Consider the following 7,316-nt stretch of genomic DNA (forward strand, 5'->3'; position numbering starts at 1 on the left):
TACACTTCCTGTCATATATGATAAATATTATATATATATATATATATATATGTGTGTGTGTGTGTGTGTGTGTGTGTGTGTGTGTGTGTGTGTGTGTGTGTTTCAATATATCAATATCGATGTATCAATTTATTCACTGATTTGTATACATTTCTAATTATTTAGAATGAAATCCAGCAACAATTCAGTCGATGCTTAAAATTCTAAGGCTTCATCAGAACTTGGAAACAGAAAACGTGTCATGTCATTCAAATTGTTAACATCGTTGTTGCATTGAAACGAAACGAATTTTTATTTCACGAAGGTAGTGGAGCAAGCATAACAGCTCTTTCACTGACATTAAGAGCTCATTGACGAATGTACAACAAGACTTGAATCTAATTCAGTGATGGACTGTACGATGTCTCTCAATTATCAGTGTAGAAAATAACACGTGTTTATTAATAAATCAATTTAACATATGATTGACCTTCAGAGCTCAGATGTTTTTTGCCGCAGGTTATTGTATAGGTCACAACTGTTTATAAAATGATTTTCATCTTCGATCACGTTACAACGTTTACATGCTTAATTTGAATTACATTTGAATGTTCTCCTGAAAAATGATCCATTTACTGGGAGCAAACCAAGCCGTAATTTTATCAAGCAGTCCCTAAAAAAACTTTTTATCCACAAAATCAAAATATTGCTCACATTCAAAACCAGCTTTGAACAGTCTGTAGTTATGATATATATATCTTTAGACATTACTGACTCGTCCCAGTCTTGCATAAATATATCTTTCATTCTTTGCTTAAATAATGACAAAAAAAAGTTTGCTCACAACCAACGCCCTGTTGCAACCAGACATACCCAAATCCAAGTCTAAATAAATTAATTTTGACGAAAGACACCCAGCATTTTTTTCCCCTTTCGTCCAGGTTAAACAACATCAAATATACCTGTCTGGGTAATCGGTGCACATTCATATTCAACAACCTTAACCAGTACTTTATACACCTCATAGCACTATTTTCATTCAGTGGATAACGTCCAAGCAAACTTGTTTGGTACTCCAAGTAGCATGTTCCAAAAACGTTTACATGCAAAGGAATGAACCTTCTCGATATTATAAAGTCTGTTGGGACCCCACATCTCAGAAGCATACAAAAGAATGGATTGTACCTGAGCATAAAGTATTTTGAAAAAAAACATTCTTTGGAAATATCATTCAGCTTCGTTGTATATCTTATGCAGTCAATACATGCATGTTTGCCTTTCACTGCTAAGGTCTCTACTCCTCTGTTTATACTCTTGTCGTAAAAACAAATCCTGAATTATTATAATCATTCATTACTTCTACAGCATTTCCATCTAGATTCCACTTTTCATTTCTTCGCAAAAAGCCACTTTTTCGAAAAACCATCACTTTAGTCTTGTCAGTATTTAAACCCAAGAATAGTGTTTTACATGTATTTATTCAGAATGTTTATTTGGTTTTACAGAGCAGTCGCAATGTTAGATAGCAATATCATCCGCGAGCAGAATGTACAACTCCAATAAATCAGGCAAAAACTGAATTCCATGAATACCATTATTTTCAATTGCTGATGCAATTTTGTTAACAAACAACGAAAACATTATAGGGCTTAACTACCTGCCTTAGGCCAACGGGACAATCGAAAAACTCTGTTAACTTATATTCAATACGTACACAAGACGTAACACACTTATACATAGCAATGATAGCATTCATAAATTTTCCATTTATACCATTCTGAATCAAAATATCAAATAAAGACTGCCGTTGCACAGAGTCAAATGCTTTTTTTGAGAGAAAGAGGGAGAGAGAGAGTCAGACAGACAGACTGACAGACAGAGATGAAAGACTGTTTCTCTCTCTCTCGCTCTTTCTCTCTCTCTTTTCTTTTCTGCATGGCCTGTCTGTGTCGCTATCCTTACCCGTCCATATCCTCACGCTCTAGTACACACACACACACACACACACACACACACACACACACACACACACACACACACACACACACACACACATATATATATATATATTTATTTATACATAATATATAATTATATAGATAGATAGATAGAGAGACAGACAGACAGACAGACAGACAGACAGAGACAGAGAGACACAGACAGACACAGAGAGACATATGAAAATTGTCTGTCTGCCTCTCTGTCTCTGTCTCTCTCTCCCGTCTTCTTCTTCTCTACAGGCCTGTCTGTGTCGCTGTCTACCTCTCCCTCATTCACACATCTTTTTCGTTGCTTTATTTATCTATTTATTTATTTATGTACGCTTATAGTTGACTTCATCAAGTTTTTGCGCCTTATAAATATTATTAGTAGTGGTAGTAGTTTTTTGTTGTTGTTTTTTTAAATGTATTTATCTATCATTTATTCACCCCTTTCTTTTTTTTTTCTTTTTTTCTTTTTTTTTGTCAAGGCCTGACTAAGGGCGTTGGGTTACGCTGCTGGTCAGGCATCTGCTTGGCAGATGTGGTGTAGCGTATATGGATTTGTCCGAACGCAGTGACGCCTCCTTGAGCTACTGAAACTGAAACTTTCTTTGCTTCCTCAACCCCTCCCACCTCAACCCCGTTTCTCGTGTTTCCATTCTCTGCTAGTCGAGTCTCTCTTTCTTTTGTCCACATTTCTTCAACTCCGAAACCAACAACAGTCAGCCAACTCTGATAATGAGTGAATTTCGTGATTCCTGAACACACGTAATAACCAGGAGCCCGAATGCACGTTCATAAAATATAACCATTCCCCTGAACTATGCACACACTAGACAAGGGAATCTAGTCTCCGTAAATCTTAGTACTAACCGATTGCAAATGTCGAATTTGCTCCCTACAAAGATCAGCGGTGTATTAGGTTGCTCTTTCGAACCACATAAAAAAGGGGTTTTTTTTGACATGGGTTCTTATGAAATGGGTAGTCAAATGCGATGGTGCCAAAGAAAGACCTCACTTCAATAGCCTCGAAATGACTTTTATCTTTCAAGACCCAAAGGCAGAGGAAGAAGAAGAAGAAGAAACGACCTCATTCCATCTCTTACTGCCAGCGTGTCCATCACCTCCCCTCCCCTCCTATCCTCCATCCACCACCCTCACCACCACCTCCCTCCCCCCGTCCTACCTCTCCCTTCACCCTCGGAAGGAGACGCGGATTTGTGTGCTTTGTCTGGGAGTGGGGACGACCCCCCGGAGGCCAGTATGGGGTGGTCCACCCCTGGGCAAGCAAACAGGGTGGGTGAGCAAAGGCTACCCCGCAGGTACCCACAATAATCGTGTTGATCAACTTAGCAAGCAGCGCCAGGGTGCCAGCGCAATGGCGTCTCTCATTCCACATTTTTCTTCTTGCAGGCTTTTTTTTTATTATTATTATTATTTTTTTAGAGGGAGGTTGGCGGGGTGGCGGGTGGGTGGAGTTGAGGATGAGCGGAAAACAGAGACGGCGAAAGCGTGCATATGACCGACAACTTTACCGTGAGGCTCCACGCGCCACGCGCATAACCTAGAACGTACTCTTAAAGGTCATAGAGACAGAGGTAGACAGGGCTCGCGGTGCAGAGAAGGGGTAACACAGCACACTACGATCAGGACGTTTGCAGCTTGTGTTTATAAGTGAATTTGTTTTGGGGATGGGGAAGTAAGGATATTGTTCCCATGGTAATGGCACATTACATTGACAGCATTTTTATAACTTTTGTAACTATGTTCGTGCATTTGTTTTGGAGAATGTGAATGTTTTCACGGTAAAGTTAGTACGATTTGGGTATTTGTAACTTGTGCATATACGGACATTTGTTTGGGGAAATAGGAATAATTTCGTTGCACGATAACAACACACCAAGGTAAAAAAAAAAAAAAAAAAAATCAAAAGGGTAATGGATATTTTAGGAAAGTAATAAGAATTTGTGTCGCCGTGGATAACAGTACACTGCAGTAAGAAAATATAACCGTGTGTGCAGTTTGTAGTATAGTGGAACAAATAAGAACATGTTTTCCAGCTACAGCACGTAACAGAAATGAAACATTCTGAACGGTAAAGATAATATGTATCAGTGTTGCTTCTTTAAAGTTAAAAAGATAACATATTCTGTATTATCGTCTTCTTCTACATGAACAATGTGAAGCGTAATCAGGGCACCGCACAGAACTGTTCGCCAGTTTTATTTATTATTATTATTATTATTTTATTTTATTTATCTCTTTTTTTCGCTGCCCCATCATCTGCACCATTACAGTGGCATTACTCCCACGCCGCTCATTTAGATTCTCCTATACACAGCCACACCTGGGTTCGTCCGTCACAGTTCCAGCGTCGGCAGTCCACAGGGAACCATCGATATTAGGTCGCCAGAAGGTCACACACCAGAGGAGACCCTGCACTGCTGCTGAGTCACTTCGGTGGTATTCAGTGGTGCCTGTTCTGATTCAACGTACTTAGGACACCACCTACTAAGCCCCCTACTAACGACAATAATGGCTTAGTCGCGGAGCCAGACTGAGTGAGCGTCCCTCCCTGAGTGGAGACCGCCACCACGTCCCTCAAACAACAGCCCCCCATGAATCTGCCGACACTAAAGACATTGACAGGACTCACCCCAAGCCCAGAAGTGGAGGGGTATCAAAACTGAGGTCACCATGAGAGCAGGGCATAAAAGGCCACAGACTTTGAGACTGTTTTTTTTATATTGATGACGATGCTGGAGGAGGATGACGATGATGATGTTGCTATGGAGGTCCATTTTGGTTTGGGACTGCGTGACAAGACTGTATTCTACGCTTCCTGTCATAATGATAGCCTGGCGTTAACCAGGCCCGAGAGATACAGACACTTGCAGTGTTGGTCAGGTAATTTGGGCAACACACCCAAAGACACATCCTAGTAGTGGATGACACTCGACTGTGTGGTCCCAGTCTACCCATTTAAGCCCACAGCACACTGAACTCTGGGTAGGAGCCGGCCATGGGCCGAAAAACCCACCTCCGCTGGGATTCGAACCCGCGTCCTCCCAGCCGTCAGTCCGCGACGCTAACCACTTCGCCACGGCGGCTGGTCCCATTATTTTTTTTTTCTGTCCTCCCCCAACCTATCTCCCTTCCTCAGCAGTTTTTTAGGGGTGTGGGGGTTGGGGGGATGGGTGGGTGGGGTGGGTGGTGGGGGGGGGGGGTACGTGGCTGTTTCAGCGTTGTTTTCTTTTCTGTACTGATGTCAGTAGATCTTCATAGTATGCTCCAGTGTAGTGCTTGATAGTCTGGCGCACTTGCTGATTGGTGATGTTATCAGTGTATCTGACGCTTGATATCTTTGCGACAACACCTCATTGCCGTGGCTTGGATGATTTCCAAATCCGCGTGAGGGTCCATGTCCTGTGTGCATACAGGAGAGTGGAATGTACCAGTGCACGCAGGGGTCGGATTCTATGCATGCAGTACATACATACACGTGTGATTTCATGAATGGGCTGTGCTGTAAACTGTCTCTACAGTTGACAGCCAGACATCCCAAGCCTGGTGAGTCTTCGGAGGATGAAATGGTCATCACTGGCTCTGACTATGACAGTGTCAAAACCAAAGGTCAGTTACTCTATAAATGATAATCATGATGTCAAAAACTAATAATGATGATACTTCTACTACTACGGCTACTGCTACTACTACTACTACTACTGGTAGTAGCAGCAGCAGCAACTGCAGTAGTAGTAGTAGTACTGCTATCGCCACCACTACTACTGGTACTGGTTTCATCATCATCATCACCATCATCATCATCATCATTTCCATTCTTCTTCTTCTGCTTCAACGTCTTCTTCTTAATATAAACACTCTACCTCTCTTGAGAGTAACGCAGGGAAAGGGCGGAAAACCCTCTGGTGTTACTTACAAATGATGCTGACCTACTCTGTTACAAGACCAGTCATACGTCTACTGTGATACATGAGTCAGGTCTTTCCCTTTCACGGCATACCCCTTTCACTTGCAGTCTTTAGTATGGGCTGGCTGAAAAGACTTGAGATGGTCTTGATAGCTGGTGAGACGAACCGAAAACAGACTCTGCGGGGTACTATTTTCTTTCTTTCTTTGCGTGCGTGCGTGCGTGCGCGCGCGCGCGCGCGCGTGTGTATGTGTGTGTGTGTGTGTGTGTATGTGTGTACGTGTACGTGTGTGTGTGTGTGCACGCACGCACGCACGCGCGCATATATCCAGTACTTACAGCATATTTGTTCTGTAAAAGAATCTTCCTTCTTCATCGCCATATCAGGCACATAACAAATGACTTGCTCCGTTAGAGGGAGCATGCAACCGCACCCCCAACCCTACTTCCCACTATTGAAAAAAACAACAAAAAAAACCAAAAAAAAACCAACGTTTTAAAAGCAACTTTCATTATTTTACCACAGAAGAGTTGTCTACCTTCATCTGTTTTCCTCCGCTGTCATATTGCTTTGATATATAATCAAACTTACATTTCGGATTCTGACTCGGATAAAAAAAAAAAAAAAAGAAAAAAAAAAGAAAAGAACTTTGGTCTGAAAAACACGGACAGATTCAAACAGACTTAGAGAGTAGTCCTGAAATGATCAGCAATGAAAGAACAATATAACTAGGCTTGGAGAGTAAATGATTAATCAACAATAAATCACACAGGAGTAACATCTCTCCATTTGCAAGGTACACAGCTTCAAGTCAATGATGCTTGTGTTGCCGTTTCAGTTCGCTGTGTACCTTGTAAATGGAGAGAGAGAGAGAGAGAGAGAGAGAGAACTCAGAACTGAATGAAGGAATGAAGTTGACTGAGAGGGAGAGAGAGAGTCACTTCTCTTTACTGTTGTTTAATCCTGAACTGACCCCATCACTGTCAGCTGGGTGATAAGCACCATGATTTGATCAGAGACTCTGGAAGACATCATCGTGGGGAATGTTTGATTGATTGATTGATTGATATGGATATTTATACAGTGCCTATCTTTGGTCGGAGACCAAGCTCTAAGCACTTTACAAATACAGAGTCATTTACACAACAGGCTGCCTACCTGGGTAGAGCCGACTGACGGCTGCCATTGGGCGCTCATCATTCGTTTCTTGTGTCATTCAATCAGAGCTCAGGCACGCGCATATACACATTCAGACAAACATGTAACATTATACGTGTATGACAGTTGTTGTTGTTGGTTTTTTTTTATTTACCCCGCCATGAAGGCAGCCATACTCCGTTTTGGGGAGTGTGCATGCTGGGTATATTCTTGTTTCCATAACCCACCTAACGCTGACATGGATTACAGGATCTTTAGCGTGCAT

The sequence above is a fragment of the Babylonia areolata genome, chromosome 1, assembly GCF_041734735.1.
Source record: "Babylonia areolata isolate BAREFJ2019XMU chromosome 1, ASM4173473v1, whole genome shotgun sequence".
Lineage (NCBI taxonomy): Eukaryota > Metazoa > Mollusca > Gastropoda > Neogastropoda > Buccinidae > Babylonia > Babylonia areolata.